Below are 15437 nucleotides of genomic sequence, written 5' to 3'. Positions count from 1 at the left end.
GAATCTCTCTGATGATTTTCCAATGGGATGGAACACTATGCAACACTATGAGCCATTTACTACCGAGTTTAAGGAAATTTCAAACCGATATGGGATTGAGTAGAGTGACCAGTTTTTCTTGGATCAATCCGGGACACTTTATGCATTATTTATTATGAATGCTTTATTTATTGAGTTATGTTATTAGTAAATATTTTAGTATTAATAATAATTTACTAAAATTTAAATCAAATCTTTTCAAAAGATGTTTGTGTCTTATCAACCTTCAACACCCAGTATGATATCAACTACTCGATTTCATAGAAACGATTACTTTGGATTTTCTTAATATTTTTGAAAGAAATGTTTTGCAAACTTGAACTCGTGGACGTGCGGTTTGCGGCGCCTGTCGTCTGAGCGTATGGTATAGTATGTGTATGTATATTGTGTATTATTAGCTGAGGGTTCGATTCCTGCTTCAGTCGTGGAAATTCTTCAATCTTATCCGTTGTCGTTCATTTAACGTAAGTGTTCAGTCTGGAAAACCGTTGAATGAAGACAGTGAAGCTGTTTGTTTTTGTTCTCCAGACCCTTATTTTCTACGGATTCCATAGGCTCTCGAATTTACTGTCTGGGACTGTCCCGCATAATACGAGACGTCTGGTCACATTAGGATTCAGGAAAGCCCACATTTACGATCCTCAGTTTTAAATGAATAATAAGAACTCTATGTAATAAAGCATACTTCACTTTTGTGAATTTCACTAATAAATTACCGCGTTAGCACAAATAAGTGTTGAGCTGCAGAAAATGAATAATTGGTTATTTAATTTTTTTTTTGTGTCTTTATTAAAGAGACTTTCAGCCCGATGCTGGCTCGTCTCCGTGGTTATTTAATTCGAATTAAATACTAAGAAGATTATTACGAAGAAAATACGAATGTTTCTATTAAGGTTTATTAAATTTAAAAGACTTTAAATCGGGTACTCGATTGATTCAAGTACTTCGATTCGATACTTACTTGGTATCGGGTGTCAAAGTATCGATTCCAAAAGTACTTGGTATCGAATCAAAAGTATCGAGTATTTACTCGTATTTACTAGTATCGATTCATCCCTAATTACATGTATATAGATGAGATCATGTTGGCACGGCGAATGCTGGGTAAAGCGTACCATTTGGTAGTTCGCGTACCTGAGGAAATAAAATAGAACCCATTTTGCGGTCCTTAGCCTCTTACACAGCAACTCCTATCCCTACCTCCTCGTGGCACTGGCCGGGATACGAGGAACTTTAGGGAAGATCGGGTAACCAAGCCTGAGTCCACATCTACTATAGCGGCGGTGACAGAGCAGAACGAGGAGTTGGCTTCATGATGATCGGGAAGCAGATGAAGCATGTTATCCGGTGGAAGCCGATAAGCGACCGCAATTGCGTGTTGAGAATGAAGGGCAAATTCTTCAACTATAGCCTGATCAGCATCTATATCCCAACGAACGATAAGCCTAATGACGTGAAGGGTGAGTTCTATGAGAGCCTTGATAAGGCTTACGGAGAGTGCCCAACACACGATATAAAAATTGTCAAATGCGCAGATCGGAAGAGAAAGTTTCTTTTGCCCTGTCATTGGTATGGAAAGCCTTCATTTCGCTTCCAACGATAATGGTCTGCGACTTGTAAACTTTGCTGCTGCTAGAGGGATGGCTACCAGCAGTACCTACTTCGCACGTAATAATATCCGCGAACACACCTGGCAACATCCGAGTGGAGAGACTAGCTCACAGATATACCACGTGCTAATCGACGGACAACATTTCTCGGGTGTTATAGATGTAAGGTCCTTCGAAGGTCCGAACATTGACTCGGATCACTAGCTTGTAGTTGCAAAAATTTGGGCGCGGCTTTCGAGCGTCACGAATTCACGAAACAACAGAACGATGCGTTTCAATATCCAACGCTTGTCAGTTGAAGAAGTTGTTGAACAGTACCACCAGAAGCTGGACGAGCGGATAGGAGATGCCACCGGATCTGGCGACGTCAACAGATTGTGGGAAAATATCCACGAAGCTGTGACTACAACAGCGCATGAAGTGTTGAGCACTGCACAGCGATGCCAACGAAATGATTGGTTTAATGAGGAGTGCCAGCGAGTGACGAACGAGAAAAATGTTGCTAGGAGTCGAATGCTAGTGGCTCGTACCCGTTCCAACAGAGAGCGGCACAGTGTAGCAAGGGCAGAAGAGAAACGAATCCCCGCAGAAAAAAAGGCAACACGAAGAGAGTGTGATAGCTGAAGCGCAGGAGAACATGGATAGAAACGATATTCGGAGGTTTTACGCAACTGTCAAAGGCGCGCGGCCTAAGACTGCGCCAGTGCCCGCCATATGGAATGACCGAGAGGAGAATTTGCTGACAGACAAGACTATGGTGGCAGCCAGGTGGAAGGAGCACTTTGAAGATTTGTTGAACGGTGAAAATGAAGGTGTATTAAGGAGCAGGATGGACATAGTCGGCGACGGTCAAGCTGTGGAACCACCAACGCTGGACGAGGTTAAGAAGGCTCTAAACGAGCTGAAAACAGTAAAGCTGCTGGGAAGGACGAGATCCCGGTCGAGCTTCTCAAACACGGAAGTGAGCAGCTGCATCAATCAATCCACCACATTATCCAGAAAATATGGGAGGATGAAGAACTGCCTGCCGGCTGGTTGGATGGCCTCATATGCCCAATCTATAAGAAAGGGCACAGACTAGAGTGTGCCAATTACAGAGGAATCACCCTTCTGAACTCGGCGTACAAAATCCTGTCCGATTCAGTGAAGAGAAATGAGCTATGGCACAGATAAGGTCCGAACATGGTTTTCCGGCGAAACTGATTAGATTGATACGTGTTACGCCGAATGGCTCGAAATCAAGTATTCGGATTGCAGACGAAGTGTCAACTTCGTTTGTGACCTTGGACGGGTTGAAGCAGGGTGATGCACTTTCGAATTTATTGTTGGATATTGCACTCGAAGGCGCTATTAGGAGATCTTGCGTGCAGAGGAACGGCCTTATCATCACACGGTCGCATATGCTCCTGGGCTTTGCGGACGACATCGACCTTATTGGAATCGATCGCAGAGCAGTAGTAGAGGCTTTTGTCCCACTGAAGAGGGAGACGGCAAGTATAGGCTTAACCATTACCTCTACCAAGACCAAGTACATGGTGGCAGGTAGATAGAGTGGAAGACCTAGTGGCATTGGTGCAGAGATAGTGCTTGATGGGGATGTGTTTGATGTTGTTGAAGAATTTGTTTACCTTGGAACGCTTGTGACATGTGACACTGACGTTTCCCGTGAAGTGAAAAGACGTATTGCTGCTGCGAATAGGGCCTTTTACGGATTACGTAACTAGCTTAGGTCCCGCAACATGCAGACGGAAACGAAATTTTCTCTATACAAAACTCTGATTCTACCAGTGGCCCTTTATGGACATGAAGCATGGACATTAAAAGAGGCGGACCGGAGAGCTATCGGGGTTTTCGAGCGAAAAGTGCTGCGTACAATACTCGGAGGGAAACTAGAAAATGGTGTGTGGGGCAGACGCATGAATCATGAGCTGTATCAAGTATACAAAGAAGAAAATATTGTGAATCGTATGAAATACGGCAGACTTCAGTGGGCTGGTCACTTAGTGCGAATGTCGGAAGAAAGAATAGCGAAAACAATATTCAACAGAGAACCGATAAGGGCCGGTGACTTCGTGGAAGGCCACGAACACGCTGGCTGCACGCGGTGGAATCGGACCTGGGGTCCCAGAACGTTCGGGGAAACTGGAGGAACATCGCCCAAGACCAACGATTATGGAGCACTACAATACGCCAGGCATAGGTGTATTGACGCTGTAGCCAACCAGGTATCTAGGTATCCATGTTCGCAAAACAAATATAACTACTTCATTGGTTATGAAACCTTAAAAAAACAAAAATTTGCAATTCAATTTAGAAAAAAAATTGTTTATAAAAACATAATTTCGAATTTTTGGCTAAACACTCCACCAGAGCAAACGCCGCTTGCAACCAATTACTTTTCTTATCACATGTGTCGTTCAATGTCAACGATAATAACAGCAACAAGCGTCCTATTCACGTCAGACACAACACGCAATGTACTCGGTAGACTTTAATGTGGACTTAGTACGAACGCACACCCCTTTCACTTTTGTCGCTTCCCATCGAGCTTTTACATCGTGAAATTTGGGTCAACTGGTCATCATCAATCTCTGGAAAACAGATGGTGAGAACTATACGGGAAGTTGAAGCGACAAACAAGTTCTTCTAGTTGTCGATTATATCTTGTCTTGATTTGCTCGCGATATCCTCCACAGGTGAGCGCATCGGTATGGAACGGAACTACTGGGACGATCACAGCTCAGCACAAATTTTATGTTCAAAATCTTCTTGACGTTCTATAGCGTGGAACGTGTCTCATACCAACAGAATTGAATCATCGTAAAATTTACCTAGAGAGATCACATTGAATAATTGTAGAAGTACCCACAGCTGAGCTAAACCCTCACAGAGTCGTAGTTTGGAGATTAAAACAAAAAAAAAAGAAGATGATGATAGCAAAACATCGTCATCATGGCTGATAACGTTTATAAGAGACGAAAAACTTCCAGCCGATCCAATGCTATCACAACCTTTCCGACTGCCGAGCAGAGCGGATCGAAGAGAAGGTCTCATCCAAGCAGGATATCCAATAAAAGTGATTATCATCGCAGATGATGACGGTAATTCGTGTTCGAATCAATTTGCGACTCCACACTAGCGTGCTGTTTTGCAGTTCGCTTTTGCATAAATCAGCCCAAGAGTTACGAATTGCTATTATTTAATGCATGGGATTTCCCTCTTTTGTTCATGCATCACTTCACCACAATATGGCTAGCGTGGTTAATGTGTATTATTATCGAGTTTTCTGGAGATTCTGCCTTTTGTATACAGAGTATGAGAAGGCATTACAACGGATAGTTTTACACATTGTCCAATCATGTGGAAATTTGGAAAATGGTGTATCGCCATAAGTGAAAGAGAGTACATTCCAATTAACTAATTTTGGGTATCGATGGATATCGAAATCCTGGAGTTGGTTTATACATGTTTGTTCCTTGACAAACATTCAGAGTAATCGGAGCTTCATGTCTTGTAATTCTATACGATTATAGCTTCTTGTTCTTGGATACATATTCTATTTGTAGATAAGAGGTGACATTCGAGACACGCGCACAAATGGCATACCCAGACATAGTCCTCCCATATGATAGTAAATTATTGACGAGTGTGGTCAGTGAAGTACCTCCACGGAACCTTTATCTACGTTTTTACGCGGTGCAAAGTTTATACAATACAAATGAAAAAGTGTATATACTTAATCAGGCCTCCAATTCCAATCGAGGGTCTATACTTCGTCAGCGTCCTTCTGAAGGAAACGCTAGACGTGATTTCGCAGAATTTACGTACATAGGCACATTTGTATATTTTAAGCTGATGTCATGCTGCAGCTGCTGATAACGATATGCTTCTCACACTTCCAACTGTCGTTTATCATTTCACAGCAAATTAACGCAATATGATCGATGTCGTGTAAAGTCAGATGACTAAATCAATTTACTGATGCAATTGGTTGAAATCCGAGACAGGCCCTCAATGAGTGGTTTCAATGTATTTTTTGCCAATTGAAGATTCTAAAAGCCAAGCGTGATATCCGCATCAAGATTTACGAAATTCAAATTGTTATCATCTAAATAATTCATTTACCTACTGATTGGTAGGAAAGAACTTTGAATGATCTTAGTTTACCAAATAGCAACACATTCGAGGCAACTTCGATTGGCAAACACAGTAAGTGTAACCTTGGGTAGTCACCCCGAACAGTTTGATGAGCCACGCTTATTTTCTGCTCTTCGTCCATGCGGCATAAGCTTAATGTAAAGCCTCAATCAGAATAGCGATGCCGTCTTAAATAAAACATGAAGAACATCAGAAACCCAATATTGATTGATTTTTGAGATTTTGCATGCAGCTTTCTGAAACTTTTAAACTAACAATTTTGGGACTATTCCAGTTTTCATCAACTGTCTAAGACGAGTTTAGTACTTTCCATTTAATTCCACTACGTTTTGTTATCTTTAGAGATACTCATTTCGACCTCAACTGTGAGGCCGTCTTTAGTGTCTCGTATTTGACTAGACTTCGGTCAAGTTCATCAAGACATTCCACTAAAAGAGCTTAAATATTTTTTCTCAGTTTAAGTGTTTATTCGTATTAAAGGTTAGGAAAAATATTGAACGAAAAATCTTTAGAACACTTTCAAATAGATACTTCTAAAAATTTGTTTAGCATAACAATATTGATCCACTAGCCACGCTCATTGCGAAGAAAAAGATTCTCGCTGCATAATTGGTCGTCAAAAGAAGCATTTTTCATTCTATTTCTCCCATCAAACGTGCCTATTTGTCGGTGTGCATCACGTTTTATTTTGGTCCAGCAACGCCGGTATCGATCTATTTTCAGAAGCTGATGAACACAAACGAACGGTGCCAACCAGTTGAAACTGTTGTGTTCTCAAAAGAGGCATGCTTGCAATGCATTTGGAGAAGCATATTACCGCCCGTCGTGTCGCCGGTCGTTAGTTCAGTATAGTTAGAGAGTTGCGCGCCAAGAAATTTGCTCCCGTGTCGCCTACGGATTTTATTTGCTGCTTGCAGAAGGGAAACCGAATCGGTTCAGTTACGTAAGCAATTATACAATTTTATGTACGGAAAGTATTTTGCAACTAGATTACATTGTTGAATATTGAAAAATATTGAGGAAGAAATAATGCCTTATCACCTGGACCCCAGTGCCGAGCCCTTCTGTTAAATATAAAACTAAGATTAAGATGCCTTATCACATGGAGATGACATCATTCGTTTTCGCTCTCATGACTAAATAGTGGCAAACAATTTGCAATCAGACGCGATGGCGACCCCGGCCGGCAACATCTTTCTCGGTTTGAATTAAATCATTTGTACACACTTATACTGTTGTGGCTCAGCTTGACAACTTACCTGATTGGATGAGATTTGTCGCGCCGTTTTGACGGGTTTGTTGGCTCGCACCTTTGATGAGTTATTTTAACGTATTGCGCTATAGTTCAGGTTGCTGTAACTTTGGGCAGGAATGGCTTCAAGCACTTTTGTTGCGATAACTTTAGGGATTGTAAGCCGCTGTACAGGGAAATCGGTATAACTAATTTTATGGAGCTTCCTTAAAATAACTGGGTGCATGTGATTGTAGCGGAAGCGGCAGGGGTGACGGTTTGATAATCGGAATTGCGTGTTGTACACTTTAGAACAGAAAGGTATCGAAACGAACAATTTAGCACGACGGTGCACACGCTTTGTCACATTACATGATTGTACCACTTGGAACACACAATCTGAAAAAAAAATTGAAAAACAGAAGTTGTATTAAGTAGGTATAGAACTATCAGAAAAACTTTGAAACATATTTAGGATTGATGTTATTGCCTTCGCTAAACTGTTAAACGGTGCTTACCTACCGTATACGCTATAAATGATTTTAACGACTACTAAGCGGGGATGTAGAAATCAGCCTCTCAGAAAACAATATTCAAGTTTGAGGATATGGCGAATAAATTTACAGTCGTGATTTCATGGTTGGGATTTTAATACATGGCAGCCTTTATAGTTGACCTTCCACCAGAAGCGAGTTTTAGCATCACTCAATTTGTGATGATCTAAAGGTATATTAAACAATGTGCGCCTTCCATAAAAAATCTGGTTTGGATTGATTCAAAAAAGTCAGGATTTTTAGCAGTGTTATTTAAATATTTATAATGATAATGGAAATTAAAAGCAATGCTAACAAAAAATCATTGCCCTGAATCACGAACTAAGGATGTTTATCAATTATATGGTGTCGTTGTTATATGATTCATGGTTCCATGATCATTATTCACGATACCGCAATTTGATTGCACATTTTGTAACAAACGAGCATGACGCACTGTGCTCTTATCCAGTATGCCTGAGTTTGACTTTCAAGGTGTATGTCAATCTAACAGATCGTAACACAAGTTGCTTACAAGCAATTCATATAATGATTTACCCAAATTTGTGTTTCATGTTCCATTCACACAAAATGGGGTTCTCCTTTAACCATACATATTATGAGTAACTGCTGTGTTACACATTTTAGTATAACCGACGGCGGATGATTTTCGATGAGTTCATTTCACACAGTGAGAGAGTATTCGACAATCGGACATAACCTCAATTAAAAGTTTTCTTTTCATACTTATTCAGAGGCTTGTCCAACTGTTTCGATCAACAAATTAAATTGCCGTGATCATATTCACACTTTTTTTTTGTTTCGTCATCGAAACAAGAGGAAAATCTCCATGCCCTCCGATTTTCTCGTTGTAACGATGGATGGTTCTCCCAACAGCTGATGCAGCTCGTGGTTCATTCGCCTCCTCTACGTACCGTCCGCCGTCTGCACCCCACCATAGATGGTACGCAGCACTTTCCTTTCGAAAACTCCAAGTACGCGTTGGTCCTTCACGAGCATCGTCCAGGTCTCATGTCCGTAGAAAACTACCGGACTAATAAGCGTTTTGTTGATAGTCAGTTTGGTACGGTGGCGAATTCTATTAGATTAGAGTCCAACGTACGTACGATTTCCTGTCTTGATGCGTCTTCGAATTTCTTTGCTGGTATCGTTATCGGAGGTCATTAGTGAGCCCAAGTACACAAATTCTTTAACTACATCGATTTTGTCACCACCGATACAAACTCGTGGTGGATGGCTAACATTACATTGCATTATCCTTTCTCGAGCCTCTTCCTATCATGTACTTCGTTTCGACGTGTTGATGACAAGTCCAATCCGTTTAGCTTCCCTTTTTAGACTGATGTAGGCTTCCTCCATCTTCTCAAAGTTGTGTGCCATAATATCAATGTCGTCCGCGAAACCAGATAGCTGAACGGACCACTTGTGTCAATCCGTGCCCTTCGTATTACTCTCTCCAAAGCTATGTTAAATAGGAGGAGGAGGAGGCACGAAAGACCATCACCTTGTCGTAGAGCGTTAATGAATAAAGCTTCCAATGAATGATTAAATTATAAATTAGATCAGATTATGAATAATGATTTATTCGGTTTTGACAATGATTAACGATTATGATTAATAAATAAAACGTTTGGAGTGTGATTAACGATTACCGATCGTGATTAAATGTTGACACAATATGTGTAACGATCGATATGATTAATGATTAATGATTATGAATAATTTAATGATTTGCATAGTGATTAATAAGCAAGTAACCTTTCTTCCAAATTGGGTATGAAAATTATATGATTAAAGAAAAACAATATGGTAAAGTGTAAATAAAGCAATTTATAATCAAATTCCGTTGAGACTTTTTTTTTCAAGTAACAGGCTTCGCGGTCATAAGGCTACCGCTCCTGCTCTGTACACAGAAGGCCATGGGTTCAATTCCAGACCGTTTTCATCATTCTAGCAGTAACTGTTAGAAGTTATCACAAATAGTGGTTGGTGCCAGCATATGCTCGAACAGCAGCAAGAAGTTAACCGTAAGAAATTTGTATGGCGAAAGACATCTAATGCGGGTTTTCTAAAAAAACGTGAATCAACTTTTCACGTAAAAGTATGTGGTACCAGTTATGTAGGAAGGTGTTCGCTACTATATACGAGTAAAAAGCTGTTCCCCTAAATGAGAATATAGCACATGTATGACTATGAACATACACCATGAACCAATTTCGTGATTTCATGAATTTAGTTTATGATTTCACATATTATTTTCATGTAACGCATTCAATGCGTTACGATTTAATTGTAAGGAAAACAAAAATGTAAAAAATTAAAAGTTCAACATCGGACTCGAGTCCACTAAGTGAGAGCCCTGCTTCTCGGTCATTCTTGCTTCTTGGGAACGAAATAATTGTAAAGTACAATGAATATAGCTCCTAATATCAATTTTAAAATACCAATATTAAAAATCTTTTCATTAGATTTCTTGGAAAACTTCGAAGAGGGTTTTAAGATGTTTGGTGTTTCTAGTAATGGAATTCTCAAGAAATGGTGTATTGCTAATGGTTTCATAAAACATCATGTGTCCGAAATACATTCTAAAATTCAGATATACTTCTAAGCTGGGACGGGACTTGCAAAGAGGAACAAATGTATCTTCATCTGCAACCAGCAAGCGCTGTCACGAATGGTCAGATGCAACCAGCACCTTTTTGTGTGAAAGTATTGGTATCCCTCGAAAAGTATTCCGAATGACCTTATTTTACGAGTACTTTTTCACTTTGAAAAGTATTCTACAATAGCCGGACAGATTATTATTGAACAGTTATAAATACATGTTTTATTTCCGATAGGAAAATCTTTATAAAAATAAGTTTACAAATTCGTAAATTGCAAACACGTTTATTGTGCTCAGAAGATTCTACCCGGGATTTAGGTGAAACACTCAAGGAAACAGTTGAGAATTGATGATCAACTGTGATGAAAAGAAGAACAAGTGTCAAAACAAGGAAAAAGAAAGCCGTCTTTGCAGGTCTCTTCTCAGCTTCTAAGATTCCAGTTAAATATCTAAGTCTTAGAATGATTTTTGATATTTTGCAAAATCTGAAATGCCGATAGAATCTTCAAAAAATATCAATCAGATTTCTGTGTGTTTCCTTGAATAGAAACAATTTAAAATTTTGGCAAAGAAACAAAAGAAACTAAGCATTTCTCCGCTTATGTATTTGTATTTCGACAAGTAAGCTGGAATTCATACCACAAAAGTTCAACTCAATGGACGCAGTGGTTCTTCGCCCCATCAAAAAAAAAAGCTGGAATTCATAAAAGGATCTTTAGAAAAAAAGGTTTGATTTGATCTTTAATCATAATCTTTTCCCCCGGAATATATTTTAAGATTGTAATTTTGAATTTCCAGAAATTCCATTCCTTTGGAAGACATTGATAATTTTTTGTAAAAATAATTATTAAATCAAGACGACTCCTAAGACCTTGATGTAACATAAAATTCATTACAAAAATATACATCTTAAAAAAAAACCTTGCGAGGTGGACACGGTCGGTTAGAGTAGCCAAGTGTTTATCTGATCTTGAGATATAAAATGTTTAATATTTTCACAAACAACAACAGCACAAAAATATCGAAATAATTTCATAAAGCTCCGCGACAGATTAGAATTGATTTAATTCAACTAAATATTTGTAATCATTAAAATTTAGTTTTATACAACATTGCATTATACAATTTGCATTTCCTAGATTTTTTGCGCTTCTCCTCAGTAGCCATAAAAGTAATCAGGAAAATCTTGATATTGAATAAATCCACAATAAGAAAACTTATTCAAACGGCATTTCATGAATCCTAGGATTTGAATAGATTGCAAATAATTAGCAGGAAGATTTACAAAAATACAAGCAGTTATTTAGCTTTTTATTTATTCGGTCGAAACAAAACATGAAATTTGTTGAGCGTCAATAAAATTCCCGGTTATTTCCCGGTTTTTGCAGGTTCTATCGGATTCCCGGTTAATTCCCGGTTCCCCCGGTTTTCCCGGTTCAGTTGCCACCCTGAAAATTCGCGCTGTATACTACTCTGTTTCTTCCGGTGGCTTTATACGGTCATAAAACATGGACGTTTGCTTTCGGAGTGTTTTAGCGTAAGGTGCTGCGGACAAAACTCGGCGGTAAACAGGAGAACGGTATCTGGCGGCGTCGCATGAATCACGAGTTGTACCAGGTGTATAAAGGGCTGGATATTGTTAAGCTTATACAACACGGCAGATTACGGTGGGCTGGACACGTTGTTCGTATGCCGGAAGAACGTCAAGCGATGATAATATGCAGTAGATAACCCGGAAAAGGCCGCAGGCTCCGTGGAAGGCCGCGTGCACGATGGCTTTTTGCAGTTGTAGAGGATCCGAGGGCGCTCAATGTTCAGGGCGACTGGAAGCGATTAGCCCAGGATCGAGTCCAGTCGAGAAGGATACTCCATTCGGCGTAGGTTCATCAAAGAGCTGTAGCCCATCTAGTATCAAGTAAGGTTTTCGGGGCATTAGCGTTGGGATTAGTGACATTCGGGGCAGTATCATAGAATCTTTGAACACATACCCACCCATGCTATAATAGATTTTATGTAACTCATTTGAGTTGCAAAATGTTCAGCATTAATTTCATTGGTATGGAAAAGTAGACCGTTTTATCACAGAAACACGAACTGTAAACCAGATATTATGATGAGGAATTGCAAAAAAAAACATTTTGCCTCACTCAGAATCTAATTAACCTGTCGTCTAAATAAGTCATAATGAGACGGGTTGAAATTTCATTGTCACACTTTACTGAATTTCATTCATCTCAGCCAAAGCATTCCCACACTATACAGGTAATCTGGCGAGCCCCTAATCTAGCAAACAAACAAACCAGTCTGACTCTTGTCCGTGGTCAGTGTCGCGGGTGTTTTAGTTACAGATTTCCTCCGACACTTTTCTGCATCTAATGGAGAAGACACAGCGTAGCGATGCGTCTCTATTAAGAAGATATCTACGTGCGACCGGATAGCGGTCCCACTGCTGAAGAGTATCATTTTTCATTTGTCTCACCGACCGTAAGCAATTTGTGTGTTAGTTTCTTGTTTGCAGGTATTATCCACGGCTTGATTCGCACCATCCGCTTGGCGAGACTTTGCGACAATCTGACGCAAAAGCGATCGGATATTACCGGGCTGCTTATGGGGGGTTTCTTATCAAGTCCCCATTTCCTGGAGGTTTAGATAAAAATGTTCGAATTAAAGGTTCGATAGTGGGAGCCGACGTGCTTAATACGTGCAAAGTAATAAATAATAAGTTCACCTGTCCTGAGAATTTTTTAAACGGCAAAACAAGGATATTGTCGAGCGAGTTTAATCAAGTAATATATGAGAAAAACACAAGGCACAGGTTTCTCACGGCATCGCGAATTTAAGAGACAAAACGTGCGATGAGCGTATAAGCGTCATGGCTCTACAATAACAACAATATAGTTATGTACAGCGATGCCAGGTTTATCCTTTCAAATTTTTCATTGGAGACAGAAAATTTACTAGGGCCAACTGTGCGCATATTTGAATCAAACAATAAATATTTGTACAACAACGTAAATGAGAGATGAGAGCTTCGACAGGGTTTTGTTTTATTAAACTTTATACGTAAATAGACTTACAACTTACCAAACACCATCTAATTTTTCTACATTTTATTTTGTGGGTAGGCGTAGGATCAATTAATTATTACTACTCCATTCGAGTAAAATAAACATTGTACTTATTGTATGCTATTTATTCGATGTTTGCTTATCTTCTGAGTAAGTTATATTTAGATTCATTATATAATAAAGCTTTCAAGCTGTCATTACTAAATTGTTGAAATTGTGATTCAAATACCTTTATATCTAGCAGCCCTGTTTAGGAAAAACAAAAAGATGGTAGGATTGCAAATAATCAGACAGACGAAAGTATTCCTCAAGGTTAGGGTCATACTAATTGTCGGAATCCCACAGCTGCGGCGCTTCTAGTGGATAAAGTGGACACCGAGGAACCATCGAAAGCTAATTTGCTACTCAAATTCATGAACTGTCCAAACAATCAGCAAAAATTAAAAATAACGATGATCGTACGCACACTCTAATGCTACTAAGCAAGAGCGCTTCTGGGGACATACTTTGACAGCTGACTGACTCAGATCGATTCCGAATCCGATCCACAGCAAGCTATGTACTTCGTCACTGGTGACCTTACACTGCTCGACGGGCAGTGAACGGTGAAAATTCGCGACGATATAAAACGGGTCAATAGCGATACTCTTCAATTTTGCACGATGACATAATAGCATCTGTAGGTAACATTAGAATGCAATCACCCCCTCGAAGTAATGCTGATGCTGCTTACCTTGGATTGTTACGACGACTATGACGATGATAAAGGACCTTTGGTTCTTATCGAACGGAAGACAACAAAAGCAGTACGATTAATCCTCTTCTGAAATGATCCTCACTGTGCTTACTTGTGTCCAAAACAAAAAAAAATCTTCTGAAGCTGATAATTCTCTTCCCGTTACATCCTGTGGTCACTCGAACCTGAACGCACACTGACGAACGGTGATCACCGAGGTCGGAACTCCTCTTCGGAACACCTCCCAACACACACAATCCCGACGATTCCCTTACTCACTTGCACTTCCCCTGTGGATTGGTTGGGTATTCTGACTTCCAATCACGGTGCACGGTTTCACTTTTTCCACCAAGTGATGGGAATTTTCTTCTGTGCACTATTTTCACACTCTTGGTCGATTGGTTGTTGAATGAAAATTTTCAATACACGCAACGTTGTCTTCTTTCGGCCTCTTCAGCCTCACAGCTCTTTCGTTGGTTCGGATGACGAAAAAAGAAAACATAACCAGCAGCCCCGTTCTGGTCTTCGATTTTGTGAGAAGCAGCGGAAACAAAATCAAACAAATTGGGAATTCCGTATTACACTAAACGCAACAATTTTCTAACAACAAGCATCACCACTGGACAATTTAGAAGGTATTTTACTAGCAGATTACAACGATAAATTTATATTTTTACGCCAGAAAGACAACGAGAAAAGCACCAATTTCACACGCGAATCGCGATTGTGGAGTTTTATTTTTGCAGCACCACACACCGAAAATACCAACACTCACTCACCCACTCACCACTAGCATGCGAGATGCGAGCCATGTGCTGAGCGACTCAAAAGCGACAGCTGCTGGTTGCACAAAAGAGAAAAGGCACTGACAGACGGCGAGTTCCTCGTGCAACATCACAAAAATGCCTATTTAAATATATGTATACGCGTTAGAAATAGTCAAAACTTTTTTAAAGCATTGTGTTTTATACTATGTTCGCACTAGGGCCTTGTAACATGTTACATAGTATAATGCACTATTCATTAAGTATGTAACGCAAAAATGGGGCATTTTCAACCCCTTATCCCAATGCCACATGTATGAAGCATCTAAAAGTTTTGTATGGATCGTCGCACATCACAATAGACCTCCCTTTACGCGTAACGCAATCTGTGAACGTTCCCCTATTTATTGTGATATTAATGTTAAACAATTATTAAATAAATCTTTTGTCAGGTATGTTTCCAATTGTATAACACCTTCATTCAACTTACTCAAACGAAAAGAAAGTTGAACATAATTAGGTTTTGGCTAGTCAATTGAATTCACCTGAGTTGATAAATTCCCTTGCCCTGTCAAAACTGTAAAGCTTGTATCATGGTTAATACATTGGTTAATATGAATCTCAGAAAATTTCTTTTCAAATATTTAATGTGTCATTATACTAAAGGACATA

At 39.7% G+C, this 15437-nt stretch overlaps 1 protein-coding gene across 1 annotated transcript in view; it reads right to left on the bottom strand.

The window, feature by feature from the left end:
* The window catches only part of LOC134212885 (trafficking kinesin-binding protein milt), a 341223-nt gene extending 326460 nt beyond the window's left edge, over positions 1 to 14763 (bottom strand). The window contains exons 1-2 of the mRNA XM_062691159.1: positions 13999 to 14763; positions 7067 to 7437 (exon numbers count right to left, since the gene is read on the bottom strand). The gene's annotated coding sequence lies outside the window, so the exon portion shown is untranslated. The remainder of the gene's footprint in view (positions 1 to 7066; positions 7438 to 13998) is intronic.
* Between the last annotated feature and the right edge of the window lie 674 nt (positions 14764 to 15437).

Source organism: Armigeres subalbatus, chromosome 2 (assembly GCF_024139115.2).
Source record: "Armigeres subalbatus isolate Guangzhou_Male chromosome 2, GZ_Asu_2, whole genome shotgun sequence".
In the NCBI taxonomy this organism is placed as follows: domain Eukaryota; kingdom Metazoa; phylum Arthropoda; class Insecta; order Diptera; family Culicidae; genus Armigeres; species Armigeres subalbatus.
Note: the sequence above shows the minus strand (reverse complement) of the source record. Positions and strands in the feature narration are given on the sequence as shown.